The 15,284-nt window shown below is 48.7% G+C and overlaps 1 long non-coding RNA gene across 1 annotated transcript; it reads right to left on the bottom strand.

The window, feature by feature from the left end:
- Window positions 1–4,973: 4,973 nt before the first annotated feature.
- LOC112415438 (uncharacterized) lies at window positions 4,974–14,050 on the bottom strand. Its single transcript, XR_003006313.1, has 2 exons — window positions 13,873–14,050; window positions 4,974–11,343 (listed from the first exon to the last, which is right to left on the bottom strand). It is a non-coding gene; the product is annotated as an uncharacterized LOC112415438 (long non-coding RNA).
- Between the last annotated feature and the right edge of the window lie 1,234 nt (window positions 14,051–15,284).

Raw genomic sequence — 15,284 nt, 5'->3', positions numbered from 1 at the left:
CTCTCCTGAGACGCCCTCCTTCCCTCCCAGCCCCTCTGTCCTCGCGTCTCCTCAGGCCGGTCCTTCTGCTCCGCAGGCCTCTCCTTCCTAGTCAGCCCTTCCCCTCACCCCGTGTAGGGAGAGGTGACCTGGGCCAGCCTTGTGACACCCAGTGTTCTTCTGTCTGAAATTCCACCCCGCTGGAAAATGTGTAATCAGCGGAAAAGTAATAGTCAATCTAAGAAAGAAGTGAAAAACTTATTTTTGCCAATCTGAGGATTATAACCCTGGAGACAGCCCCTTAGAGAGCTGTGAGAACTGTGCTGAAGAGGGAAGAGGGAAGGCTGGTGTATAGCTGATGCTGGGAAGGGGTACAGGCAGTCAGGCACGCATCTTGGAAGAAGGTAACTGCTGTTCTTGAGGTACACATAGCTTAGTTAATGGTTTTAGTGCTTTGCTAACTATGGTAAGATGTAAGAACCCAGGTTCATAAAAATTTTTCCTGCAAACGCTTGACTATCTGAAGGCCGGTTCTGCCAGTTTTCCCAGTGCCTCATCCTGCTCTGCCCGGAATTCCTGTCAGGGTGGCTGCAGGTCAGTGACCCGGAATTCCTGTCAGGGTGGCTGCAGGTCAGTGACCGCGGTGGCTAATGTCTTGAATCTTGTAGAACTGGATGATGGGCAACATTCTTTTACAATCTGTTCCCTTTCGGTCTTAATTTCATCCAACATTTGGGAGGCATTTTGTGACCAATTTGTCCCACAGTACTAGGAATGCTTATTCCCAGGTCCAGTGAGCAACCTTGTCTTCTAAGCGTTCACCAGCCCATTGCTATCTGGGCCTTTCAGGAGTAGGGTCTTGTTTTTTTTTCTTTTTTTTGGCTGCGTGGCATGTGGGATCTTAGTTCCCCAACCAGGGATCGAACACACGCCCCCTGCATTGGGAGCTCGGAGTCTTAACCACTGGACCGCCAGGGAAGTCCCAGCAATGCTCCTTTTTAAATGGTAGCTTCCAGTTAATTTGCAGGGCTTTAGACCCTTGTTGGGTGTTGCTCAAGAGAAAAGCAGACCCGTTATCACTTTGAAGGGTGTTAGGCAGAGTCCACATCAGGGGGTAATTTCCTTGAGGGCTTTAACCACTTCAGAGGCTTTTTCTCTGTCTGGGTGGGATAGGCCTCCACCCATCCTGAAAAAGTGTCCACAAACACAAGCAGATACCTGAAATTTCCTGTGGCTCGAGGCATTTTGATGCTGCAGAAATGTGTCTCGGGGGCTCCCAGGAGCTCTGGTTCTCAGCTCAGAAAGAATGCAGTGAGAGGCAAAGTGATAGATAAGGACGTTGGTGAGGCTTCCGGGGCGGGTGAGAGGGTGCCGCCCTGGGAACTTAGCTACAGTTTTATATAATCAAGGGAAAACTCCTCCACGTCCAGAGGGGCAGTTTTCTTGTCCCTACGTGGTCAAGCCGGGACTGTCGTGGAGCAACGGAAATGAGCAAAAAGGTGGTAACATATACTCTGTTAAGTCATCTCAGCTTTCAGCATGATGTCACCTTCTCCTTATATTTTGTTTTTAGTGTGTGCAGGAGTGTGTCCTAGGGGTCATCAACTTACTGAGCTCACTGGGCAGAATGTGGGTCTCAGGCCACCACTGTTTTATTGTTTGGGGGCGTGTCTCAGGCTTCTGTTGCATGGTTTTATTGCTAAGCAAGCCTGCTCTTTTTTTTTTTGGGGGGGGGGGGAGGTATGCGGGACTCTCACTGCTGTGGCCTCTCCCGTTGCAGAGCACAGGCTCCGGACGCGCAGGCTCAGTGGCCATGGCTCACGGGCCCAGCCGCTCCGCGGCACGTGGGATCTTCCCGGACTGGGGCACGAACCCGCGTCCCCTGCATCGGCAGGCGGACTCTCAACCACTGTGCCACCAGGGAAACGTTGAGTCTTTTATCTCAGTTATAGATTTAATCTTGTTTCTTGTTAATATCATTTGATGGTAAGGGTGGCTTCCTTGTCCCTCGAGAGACAGGGTGGCCCTAATTTAGTAAGTCCCTTGCACTAGAGAGAGGGGACAGTCAGGCACAAACGGAAAGCAATGTAGAAACGACCGGCCGTTGTTGTTGCACAAAAGGGGTTCCTGGAAAGCGTGCCCCCGTCTCTTTCCTGACACTCCCGTTACATATTTCTTATGCTTGTTAAGGCTTCTAATCCTTTTGGTTAAGACTGAAAGGGTTGCACCGGTGTCTATGAGAAATTCTATCATGGCCCACCACTTAGTGACCACCCAAGGCTCGACACTAGTTATGTACATGGTATCTGTAGGCAGAGCCACTTTCAGCCTCGAGCCCCCTCAGTGTTCTGATTGTGAAACCATCAAAGGCCCCCGTCACTCTCTGGCGTCTGGGGCATTCCCTCCTCCAGTGCCCTGTCTGTAAAGGGCGCGTGTCACAGTCCTTCCTCCAGTGTCCCTTTGGTCCACACAGGGCACACTGGTCCTCTATGGGTACCCATGGGCCTTGTGGTCCACCACAGCCAGATTGGCCCAGAAAGGCCGGCCTCCCCTTCGGGGGGGCTCTGAGTGGACAAAGCCACTACCATCATTTGGGCCTTTTGTATATATTTCTCTGGGTGCGTTCAGCCTTTTCGGCCATACCCTATTATTGAAAACTGAATAAGCCAATTGGAGCAAATCACTCATAGGGGTCTGAGGGCCAGCAGTCGCCTTTTGAATCTTGCGCCTGATGTCTGGGGCAGACTGGGCTGTGAAATGTATAGCCAGAGGGCCTGTGCCTTGGGGGAGGACGGATCCACATTTATATACTTTTAAAATCTTCTGTTAACTTTTCTTGAAATACGATCAGATTTCCATCTGACCCCTGTTGGACTTCTTTCACTTGTTCATAATTGACAGGTTTCACTGTACATTGTTTCACAGCCTCTGTTGAACAATCATATGGTCTCATCCGTCCCTATCAGTAGAATTTACCTGATAAGGCATCGTGCAATCTGCCTCTGCCTCGGGGACAGCGTTGTTCCCCACCCGGTGTAGTGACTGGCCCTGCTGGGCTGTGGCTGGCTGCCAGCGTTATACGCTGTTTCTTCTCTGGGGTGCAGCACGGGATAGTAAACGCTGCAAATCCCCCCAAGTGAGATCAGAAGATCTCATTAACCGGGTAAACTCCTTCGTGAAAAGTTCAGGGTCCTCAGAAAAACTTCCCAGTTGATCTTCTGCCGGACTTAGATCAGACATTGAGCAAGGCACACGGACTTGTAGGTTTCCTCGATTTCTGTCAGCAGCTTCCTCTCAGAGGCAGAACGGTAGGGGCAGTTGGCTGGTGACTTACGCCACTGCGGGTGCTGGCTGGTCCAAGACTGGGCCCCTTGGGGTACAGAGAAGGAGCTCCTGAATTTGGCCTCTCCCTCCTCACCCTTGGGTGCGCTTTCCCCTGGGATAAGGGCCTCATTTGGAGCAGGGGCTCCTGCCTGTGAGATAGCCCTTATTGGAGCAGCCACTTCCATGGCTGTAGCACCTTCCACCCGAGCAATAGTTAGCTATCCAAAAGTTTCCTTCCTTTGTCAAAATCCACCATGCAATTTAATCAGGATTTGTACTTACTACTTTAGATGTATCCCTTCCAAAGTAGTCTCCCAGCCTGGTGTTAATGGCCAAGAAACTGTCCCAAAGGAATAGTACAGGTGTCCCCAGTGGTGTTAACAGTGAGTGGGAACTGGTCTGACTGTAAATTGGAAATAAAGGGTCAGCACCTGTAAGGGGCGTAGGGAGGGGATGACCGACATCAGGGCACTCCTCCGTTGGGCACTTCTAGTAATTCGGGGGAAAGTACCTTAAGTCTTGAAGTTGATTCCCTTCAGTTTCCTTGTGCATGACGTGCTTAAGAATACCTGTTAAGAGGCCTTTTATCTAGGACGGACACAGTCCTTTAAGTGATGCTTTTTCTAGTATGTATAATCCCCTGGTTATAGATTATGGGCATCTAGTCTTCATCCAAAGGTAGATTACGTGATCATCTTCAGAAACAAGCTTAGAATATCTTAACTCAATTAAGCTTTAGAATAATATAGCAACAAAGAGCTATTTGAAAAGTGAGTTTTAAGACAGTAGATACTGACCTCAATTGGCAAAACTAAAATTTAATATCTGTTAAAACATAATTTTTTCTTTTGTAAATAACCCTCAGTTTTACCAAATATAGCCAAATTAAGATTAATTTGTAAAATAAGTCTGGTTAATTAATAACATAGGCTTGTATTATAATTTGTCCAGTAAAGTGGTTGCCTTGATCACTAAAATTTATAGAAACTATACCCAAGGGAAAAACACGTTTTCATTTTATTTATTTTTTTGCGGTACGCGGGCCTCACATTGTTGTGGTCTCTCCCGTTGCGGAGCACAAGCTCCGGACGCGCAGGCTCAGCGGCCATGGCTCACGGGCCCAGCCACTCCGCGGCATGTGGGATCTTCCCGGACCGGGGCACGAACTCGTGTCCCCTGCATCGGCAGGTGGACTCCCAACCCCTGCGCCACCAGGGAAGCCCAAAACACGTTTTTAAACCATTCTTTTTTCCACTGTGAGGGTATCAGCCTTGTAGCCAAGAAAGGGTTTAAACCATTAAATAAAAAATGGGGTTTGCCAGGGATCCAGGAGAAGCCAAGCTGCTGTCTTGGATTTCCCATAGCCCTGACTGTTCAATTTGCAGCTGTTATTTACCCATTTAATTTCGCTCATTTAGGAGCAGACAGTGGCCATGCTACAAGTACAAGTCTGACAATGAGGGATTAATTTTCTTGCTGACAGATTTTACAACAAAAATAGTATGAACTTAGTGACTTTCAGCAAACCCAGGTACAATAAAAATACTGTGCTTAATGTTGATGACTCTAAAGACATGTCTATATTAATTAACAAACTTTAATAACAACAAACCTTAATACCAAATATTAATTTAATAAATATTTCTCAGGTCATGTGAACCTGAAATCCATTTAGCTTAGTTTCTCTTGTATTCAGAAATGTTTAATTTGTAACACTTATTTTTTTAAGCCAATTAAATTGAGCTCATTTACAAATTAACCTTAGCAATACTATCTAAAGACAAGCCCACGTAAGACACACATATATCCAGACAGAGATCTCATAGTTTCATTTTAAAACTTGTTCATAAGACAGGCATTGCAAAACAAAACTTATCAGCTTATAAATAACAGTTGGAATAGTTAAGTTTACAGACTTGAGTACAACAGGGACAGACCTAGAATGTACGGGTCCCTAAACATGCACAGCATCTTTCTGTGGCAAGCCATGCTGACTGCCAGCATTCCTCTGGTTCCGTGTCTCTAAACATCCATGTCATTGTTCCTCTGGTCTGTATCTAGATCTCTCATCAGAGTCCTAAAGCATTCGGGGTTGACCAGCCGCCTAAAAGGGGCACACATTGGGGGAGTGCCCTTCCCAGTCCACCTGGCATCCACAGCCCCTCTAGGACCCGACCCCCCTCCTTCTTATCTTACCACTGCCCCTTTGTGGTCGCCAGCTGAAACCACTGGAATGTGTCTTGGGGGGCTCCGAGGAGCTCGTTCTTCAGGCAGAGGCAAAGTGATCTATTAGACTAGCATGCTTGTGAGGCTTGCGGGTGGGCGAGAGGGTGCCGCCCCCAGAACTTAGTGGGCTCCTGTTTTATAATCAAAGGAGAAGTGGGGAGGGGGAGAAGACCACCTCCTTCCTCATTCTTGAGTAGACGTCAAGCTTCCATCCTCAGCTCCGCCTCCACATCGGGTGGGGGATTTTTCTTGTCCCTACATGGCCAAACTGGGACTGTCATGGAGCAACGGAAGTGAGGAAGAAAGGTGGTAACATATACTAGACGATGATAAAGCATCTCAGGTCTCAGCATGATGTCACCTTTTCCTTGTGTGTTTTCAGTGTGTGCAGAGGAGCATGTCTAGGCGTCAACTTACTGAGCTCACTGGGCAGACGTGGGTCTCAGGCCACCCTCGTTTTATTGTTCGGGGGCGTGTCTCAGGCTTCTGTTGCTTGGTTTTGTGGTTACACACACCTGCTTTCTTGAGAGATCATTAACTTACAGGGGTCTCCCATGCTTTTTTCTTTACTTGCACTCCCCCAGTGGGATTAACTATTCAACCGCCTACTTTGTCCCTTTACTCTGTCCCTATCAACTTGAGTAAAGTCTAGTTGCCAGTCCTTGGTGGCTCGGGGAGTCGTCTGTGTTGGGTCCCCATCTGGGGAGATCTGACAGCAGCATCTGGGTTATTTTTAGCACAAATCATGCAATTTTCAGTGACTCCCTGGATGGCCCTCCGTAGGTCAGGCCCCATTATACACTTCTGAATCCACTGTGAGGCGGCATCTCTCCCGTGGTGGGTGCTGTTACGAATGTGCTGCGGCAGTGTCCACGACAGCCTCAGAAATCAAGTCGGCTCCATGTGCGCTGATTTCTAGCCAGGCGCGAGTGTGATCAAGAGTGAATTCCCTCTCTTCGGCCCTCTCCTCGTCCTTTTCTGAATATTCCGGCTGGTATTCTGACAAGTCAGTCTGCGGGAGAAGTGACCCTATGATGGCTTGGTAATCGCCTGCCTTTGCTATTTTCTTTGCAGCTTGGTCAGCTAACCGGTTGCCTTTTGTTATATGAGTCTCACCCTTCTGGTGGCCTGGGCGGTGCATTACGGCCACTTGTGAGGGCTTGTGGACTGCTTCTAACAGGGACAAGATTTCAGAAGCATGTTTTATGTCTTTACTGTTTGAAGTGAGGAGCCCCCTTTCTTTCCAGATGGCGCCGTGAGCATGCCCCACGGAGAATGCATAGCGAGAGTCAGTCCTTTCAAGGGTCACCACCACGTACCCAGCACGTCACCTACTGTGAACAGGTCCGTGCCTGCCTCAGCCAGGAGTGTCTGTTCGGCCTGGTCTGCCGGAGCGCACCAGCCCCACGACGCGCAGGCCGCAGTCGGGAGCGATGGTGGCTGGCTTTAGGGCCGCAGTGACCTGAGATGTTACATTGGGATTGTCTAAGAGAATGGCCTGGTACTTTCCCATTCTCCCAGAAGTCAGCCAGTAGCCCCCCTTTTTGTTCCAGTAAAGGACATGGTGAGAGACATACACAGTGGTGGGTTGCCCAGGGTAAACTGCTCAGCTTCCGGAAGTCTGTTGCAAGGAGCTGCTACAGCTCAAAGGCACAGTGGCCATCCCTTAACCGTGTGTTCTAGTTGTCTTGAGAATTAGGCACCAGGTCGAAGGACATTCCCCAGAATTTGAATTAACACCCCAAGATTTGTCTCTCATGGCCATATAATCTTAAAGGTTTCTTTCAGTCCGGTTGTCCCAAAGCCAGAGCTGAGACTTTGTTTTTATTGTTTCAAAGGCTGTTTGGCACTCTTTAGTCCAAGTAAGGGGCTCAAAATCGTGTCCCTTTAAAGCCTTATAGAGGGCCTTTACTCTGAGCCTATAGTTCGGGATCCAGATCCGATAGAATCCTGCCATTCCCAGAAACGCCCTGTTATCTGCAACTCTTGGGTGTTCCCAAGCCTGCAACTGCCCGCTTTCTATCAAGCAAAAAGACCCCGCTGCCCTTGGGAAAGGATAAAAAACCCAGCTACGTGACTTGCTGCTTACATCCTTGAGCCTTTTTCTGGGAGACCTTACATCCACAGTTGGCCAAATAGCTCAGGGTCCTGATGGTATTTTGTAGACACTTATCATTCGTAGGGCTCGCTATGAGCAAATGGTCCACATTTTGGAGGAAGAGTCCTTCATCCAATATTAAGTCTCTAAGGTCCCCAGCCGACATTTCCCCAAACAAGGTAGGGGAATCCTTAAACCTTGAGGCAGGACCGTCCACCAATACTGTTGGACCACCTGTCTTTCTGGGTCCTGCCATTCAAAAGCAAACAGCTGCTGTGATTCTTCTGCAATAGGAATGCAGAAAAAAAGCATCCTTCACGTCCAAAACAGAACCAGCTGTTTGCTCCTGGCATAGCTGTGAGCAGAGCGTATGGACTGCGTACCACAGGGTGCAAATCCTGGACTTCATTAGTAGCCCTCAAGTCTGGGACAAAGAGATGCTGTTGAGTTTGGCTGTTTGACTAGGAGGATAGGGGTTTTATGTGGGGACCTGCAAGGTTTAACCTGATTAAACCGACTTTTTGAGAACTGGCTAAATTCCCTTTTGGGCCCCTTGGCTCAGAGGGTGTTGTTTTCGATCAGGTGTCCCAGCGCATCCCTTTTTTTTGCCACGCTGTGCGGCTTGCGGGATCGGGATCTTAGTTCCCTGACCAGAAATCGAACCCGGGCTACCGCGATGAAAGCACCAAGTCCTAACCGGTGGACCACCAGGGAATTCCCTCCAGAGTCCCTTTTTAACATGATTTGTATTGGCCAGTATCGGCCATGCATTTTTGGCCTTCCCTGGGGTGCCATCGACCCACACTTCTGCCTTAGCTTTTCACAGACCTGGAGCGGGGGGAATGGGGGTGGAGTGGGTGAGAGCTCAGTCTCCTTTTCTGGGGTGTCCCTGAGCGCCATCTTTAGGCTTACAGTGTGCTCCTGTGGGACCCTGATGTCAAGCTGTGCTGGCGAAAAAGTTGCCTGAGTGCTTAATTTACCGAAGAGGGGCTGATCAGACACACCGGCATATGTAAGAAACTGCGTTTCAGGGTGAGGTCCCCTAATTAGCCTTCTAGAGGTTATAGGAAAGAAAGACGTTGTCCTTCTCCAGAAACTCCTGTGACGGGGAAGGACTGAGATGTTTTCTGTGCCACCGTGTGTTTACCACAGAGTATGTTACACCGGTATCTATCAGAAAGTCAATCAGCTTGTCCCCCACTGTCAAAGTTACCCGGGGCTCCTGTGGGGAAATTGGAATCGGACACGTCAAGTCCAAGGGAGCCTGGGCAGCTTTATTCATCTACAGAGCGTTGCGCTCTCTCTACCACAGGAGGGGTGCCCGTCTTTCTTGTGTTGTTTTCCTTCTTACTCCTTAGCTGAGTGCAGTCTTTTCCAGTGCCCTTCCTCCTTACCGTAAGCATACTGTTCCCTCCCCGGTGGGGCTCACCTCTCTCCAGGCTACTTGCCTTCTGGGAATCCAGTGCTGGCACCAGGTAAGTGGCATTAAGAAGTCTTGTAAAGAGCTCCTTTCGTTGTTCCCTGTTGGTGAACACTTTAAAAACAACATCTACCAGTTGAGAAGGGTTCATGCCAAATGCACCATCGAGCTTTGTAATTTTCTTCTTATAGCTGGGGTGCTTTGCCCAATGAAGGTCATATTTACCGTTCCCGTATTTCGGGGGGCCTCAGGGTCTGCATCAGTGTAGTGCCTATAAGCTTGATAAATTCTTTCTAGAAACTCAGATGGGTCCTCATTGGGTTTTGGTGTATCTCTTGAATTTTGTTGAAGCTCTTTTGCCTAGCTACTCCCTTTCGAAGACCCGCTGAGATACACTTCCTATAATGCTCTAGGTGCGGCGTATCTCCGTTATTAGGTTCCCAGTCAGGCTCGGAACTGCCTGATTTGCTTCTGGAGTTCCACCTGGTCTGCTAGATGGAGCTAGTGCACTTCCTCATCTTGTCACTGAGCATCCCCCTTTCATCCCCAGTAAGCATCATATTCAAGTGTGAATGTCCGCCCACGAGGGATGGTGAGTGGCAAAAATAGAAGTGAAAAGTCCAGTCATGTGGAGGTATGTAGGTTATGGTTTTTCCAGTTAAATAAATCAAATTGAGAATGGATGGTGCATCCATAGAAACCCAGCTGATTGGCCATCTGCATTAAGGCCTCCTCCTCCAGGATATCAGTGCAAGGGAAATTTCCTGCCCCAGAAGTGGCTCCTGGTCAAATGGGATGCCCTCTTGGGTCACAGATGGTGATACAAACTAGGGCCCTGTGCCCCAGAGGTTAACACAGAAACTTCTAATTGATCCCCATAAGTAGGGGAAACAGGAGGTGGTGAAAGGAGTGAATATGTTGGTGGCATGGGGGCAGTCGGAACAACCACTGGTGCAGCCTGCTTGGCCAGTGTTTTGAAATAACATGTTCTCAGTCTCATTTTCTCCCTCTCCCTCTTGTAGAACAGATCTTCCCCTGGTTTTCCTTTCAGACCACTGTACCATAAGGCAGCAGCTGTCTCACTTCTTTTCCTCATGATGAAACAGCGTAAATGCTTCTACATATGGAATCTCATCATTTTTATCTGCTCAATTCTAATTGCAAGATCGTATAAGTGAGCCATTCAGGGCACATTGCTCTCCTGATCCTAACATATACTGGGGCCACACACTATACAATAGAATATCATCTCTTTTTAGTCACAGGCCCATAACTATACTTTGCCCATTCATTTAAGATACGCCCCAAAGGGCTTTCCTTAGGGACAGATATATTTATAAGTTCAAGAGCAACAAAACACAAAAGGCACAAACAAATTCCATCGTGAATGAATGCAAAACAAAAGCAAACAAACTGCTTCACAGAGTTGCAACAAAAATTTCCCTCTGCAACAGGGTACCCCCGTCAAATGCAAAACAACTTGGCTGTTCCCTTACAGGAAAAGCCGAAATTGAGAGGGTGGTATGTTCCCAGTTGTACACATCAGACATACCTACTGTCTGGAGCCCGTCGATTCCATCTGTATGGAGCTCCCAGATGTCGATTCCTTGCTCCCACTGCCAAGTGCTGGGGCATCTGGTGCCGCTTCAGGGAATTTAAAGGGAAGATCCTCAGGACAAGTGGTCCCAGCAGCTGCTAGGGCCTCACCCGAAAATTCCCCAACCGGGGCTGACCACAAGCAGCAAGGCTCCTGGCCGGCTTCGCCAAAATTGATAGAGAGTCCAAGGTCATTCTGCTTGCTGCACGACAGGCCAGTAAATTGAGAGGCGAGTTGCTGGGGCAAGGCAGAGCGACTTTTTATTCGGAAAAGAAGATGGCGGACCAGTGTCTCCACGAGCCATCTTCCCCCAGTCAGATTTTGGGCTCCTTTTATACAGAGGAGGGGTGCTGCGTGGTTGGTTGTTGGAGGCTTGGTGGCTGCGCCGGCAAAGGGGGCGAGTGGGGGCTGGACTGCGGCCCGAGGAGACTGTGGCCACAGGGCCACACTGACTGCACCGGCGACGCCCCGCACGCGCCCTGCCCCTAATGCAACAGTAGCCAAAGGCCTCTGCATGGTGTCTTACCAGTCTGTTGTGGTCCAGGAAATGGTTCTCTCTTGTTGCTTCTCCCCATATGTAGAGTTACACTATTAAAACCATTGGTCTTATAAGACTATAGATTTGGTCACTTGTTTCAAGCCGCCTAGTCATCATTTTTACCAGAGGCTCAGTCACACTTGGTAATGCAAGAAACAATCCTGTAAAACAGGCAGAACGCAAGTAGTACAGTAACATTAATACGGTCCTAAGTAAGTACTTAAAAGAGCTTCTGTTAGGTGCGGCCCAGTACCTCCCCAGGACTGGTGTTACCTTTAAGGTAAATGATATATTGTTATGGTACATAAAGTTCACTGAAGATGTCTAGATATACGGGGTGAGTGCTGAGTCATTACTGATGAAGGAGAAGGAATTTAATTTAAATTTTTCTGTCTTGCCTTAAACTGTGAGTTTTTATTTCATCACTGTTTTCCCAGGAAGCAGGCATCTTACTCCATCCCACATCCTCTGACTGTGTGGGCAGGGGGGATCAGAAGACACAGAGAGGGACTGAGAGAGCAATAGAAAACTGAGGGGAAAAGAAGAGTGGGCAAGGTCAGAGGGCAGTGTAGAGGATGGGTGAGCGTCTTGCAAAGAGATGGTAAGAATGAAAGAGAAAAAGCAGTGAAAGTAGATGAGTAAAATAGAGTGTATAGAAAATTGGGATCTGCAGGGAGGTGAAGGGATTAAGGCAGAATACGAGAGGAGCCCTTGATCAGTGGTAACAGCATCGTCAACCGTGGTGAGGCATTTCCCATGGAGAGTCGGGGGAGGGGATAAAAGAGCTGAACCCATGTCCTACAGAGCAACTTGATGCTGGGAGAGGAAAAGAAGAGGAGAAACGAGGAGAGCAGAGGAAGAGAGAGAGCAGGAAGGAAGCACAGCCACCAGGGGGCGCCGGAGAGTGGGCAGGGAGAATAACAGGGACAGAGAGAAGAGATGGGGGAAGAAAAGGCAGAAATACATAGAGATGTAGGGCCATCAGAAAGGTCGGGGAGAAAGAGCATCAATAGGGGCACAAGTTGCAGAGTGGGGCATGACAGGAGTGAGAAAATAGGAGGAGAGAAACAGCAGGAGACTAGAGGGGAGCAAAAAGACAGACAGAAAGCAACAGGGAGACCGATAAGCAGAATGAAATGGAAACGCAGAGTGGTGCAGGTGGAGACCTGGAGATGGTCACGCTGTAATAAGAGCCCAGCAGTGCGCAGCCCTTAGCACAGCGCCCTTGGCGCACGCTGTTCCCCCCACCCCCGTTACCAGGAGACCACTGAAGGGATGGTTGGAGTGGCCTTAGAGCTCCCGTTCAGCCATTGGTCGGCGCCACAGTGAGCCCTTCCCTCAAGCAACCAGCTGTCAATGAGTGACATTTAATGGACCCATTCAGCCAAATGTCCGCGGAGTGGCAGTCGTCAGGCAGAGAGTGAAGTAAGAGAGGGATCCCGGCCTTCTCCCCTCCCCTTCTCCTTGGGCCAGCAGGTGAGCTGGGAGGCCAAGGGAACAGGGTGTCTCTTGCGGGGATCCATTAGGCTGTCCTAATGGCCGCAGAAGTCTGCACGGGGACCTGGCCCTGAGGGAGCTGCCAACTGAGATCTGCTTCTTCAGCCAGGCCTGGGCACTGGTGGGAGGACCCAAACCTGGTTCTGGACCAGTGCTCTGGGGCAGGGTAACTGGCCCCCCTGCAGGGACCCCTTTCTGTTAGCCAGGCCTGGACCTCGGAGGGTGAAAGTTGTGTCTTGGCACCTTCCCCTCTATTGTCAGGACAGAGAGTAACATTTGTTTCGTGGAGGTTTACAGGAACATCTTTACCCGACCACGACCTGACCTCAAGTACAAAGGGTCTGCCACCAAGAGGTCTGTAACCACACCCCTCCCTCACCGTTCCTATAAGAGGGCTTTGCTGGAAGCTTTCAGGGAGTTTGGGGTTTTTAAGGCATGAGCCACCCATCTCCTTGCATGGCCCTGCAGCAAACCTTCTGTTCCAAACTCCAACATTTTGGTATTGTTTGGCCTCACTGTGCGTCTAGCACACGGACTTGCATTTTGGTAACAGTACTAAGTGGAGTAAATCAGACAGAGATAGACACACATGATATCACTTATATGTGGAATCTAAAAAAATTGGTACAAATGAATTTACTGACAAAGCAGAACCAGACTCACAGACACTGAAAACAAACTTATGGTTCCCAAAGGTGGAAGGAGGGGGAGAGATAAATTAGGAGTTTGGAATTTACAAATACACACTACTACATATAGAATAATTAAACAACAAGGATCTACTGTATAGCACAGGGAACTATATTCAGTATCTTATAACCTATAATGGAAAATAATCTGAAAAAGAAAATATAGGGACTTCCTGGTGGTGCAGTGGTTAAGAATCTGCCTGCCAATGCAGGGGACACGGGTTCGAGCCCTGGTCTGGGAAGATCCCACATGCTCCGGAGCAGCTAGGCCTGTGTGCCACAACTACTGAACCTGCGCTCTAGAGCTCCCGTGCTCTGCAACAAGAGAAGCCACCGCAATGAGAAGCCCGCGCACCGCAACGAAGACCCAATGCAGCCATAAATAAATGAGTAAAATATATATTCAATATATATATATACTTCAGTTAAGAAAGGGATAAGCTACACTATTTGATCTTCAAAGATCTGTCATGCACTGAACAAAAAAAAAGTGTAGGAACTTACTTGTTGGTCTGTATGTGGGAGTTACTGTCCTGAGCCCCTCCTGGGACAGTGGGCAGCAGAGGACCGTCTGTTCCACATGCTGAGGGCTTCCCTGTGTGTGTGTGTGTGGTGGTGACTCAGGAAGGGGGTGCGTTGATTGCAAGCATTAAACAGCCTGTTTTCCACTTTCAGGATCGACCTCTAAAGACTCTTGTCTGAGGAAGAAGCCCAGAAGAGGAGGGAGAGGAAAGAAAAGGAGTCAGAAATGGCTCTTTCTCAGGTAAAATCATATTGTCAGTTGATTTTTCTGTCCTTCCTAAAATGCCCTTCTTTGGACTCGCTGATCTTGTCTGACTCTGAAGTATCCTGCCTGACACCTGTACAGTCACAGCAACCCAGGTCCTTACCTCAGGGCCGTCATCTCCACTTAGATCCCATCTCCCCATGACCCAGTCACCTGGGACTTGTGAAGAGGCTCCACTGGGCCTAGTCCTGGGCAGGGCTTCACACCCATGGATTGGAGATGGGGTGTCGGTGCTACTGGGCGGCAGGGATTACTGAGGGGCCCCACCTGGATGCACTGTCTGCTCTCTGAAAACCAGGATAAAGAAGCTGCACATGGAAGTCAGGTAATAATATGCACTTATGCCTGGTAAATTGTAGCAAACAGACTAATTACAGCAAATACCTCCTGCTTTTCATGCTGCATTAGAAGCGAAATGGGTGTGTCACTGATTTAAAAATCGTAATGATGGGGAATGGAATGGGAAGTTCAGAGATACATCAGTGATAGAGGGTGTTTCATTCTATCATTGATTTTAAACTTGGAAATCAACCTAAATCTCTGACACGTGGAGATTCTTAGCCCATTTTCATCATCTCCGGTCCTTGGAGGTTGCTTTTCGCTGTTGGTTGCCTCCTCTGACACACAGAAGTTTCTCATTCTGATGCAGGTAAGGTTCCAGCTTTACACTTTTGCTGGTCGATACCCGGTTTCCCAGCACCGTTTGTTACTGAGACTGTCCTTTTTCTATTCCGTGGTCTTGAAAATGCATTTTACATATATGCAAAATTAATTCTGAGCGTTCTGTTCTGTTACGTTACGTATCTGTTTATGCCAGTACCACACCATCTTGATTATTTCGTGATATGTTTTGTGCATGCACTTTTGGTATCCTGCAACTTTTCTAGAGGTTTTTTTAAATTTTATTTATTTTTGGTGGCATTGAGTCTTCATTGCTGCATGCAGGCTTTCTCTAGTTGTGGTGAGCAGGGGCTACTCTGTTGCAGTGCGTGGGCTTCTCATTGTGGTGGCTTCTCTTGTTGCAGAGCATAGGCACTAGGGCACACAGGCTTCAGTAGTTGTGGCACACGGGCTTACTTGCTCTGCGGCATGTGGGATCTTCCCAGACGAGGGCTCGAACCCATGTCCC

This window comes from Neophocaena asiaeorientalis, unplaced genomic scaffold (assembly GCF_003031525.2).
Source record: "Neophocaena asiaeorientalis asiaeorientalis breed wild unplaced genomic scaffold, Neophocaena_asiaeorientalis_V1.1 scaffold629, whole genome shotgun sequence".
Lineage (NCBI taxonomy): Eukaryota > Metazoa > Chordata > Mammalia > Artiodactyla > Phocoenidae > Neophocaena > Neophocaena asiaeorientalis.
The sequence above is the reverse complement of the archived record's forward strand: the minus strand, read 5'-3'. Positions and strand labels throughout refer to the sequence as shown.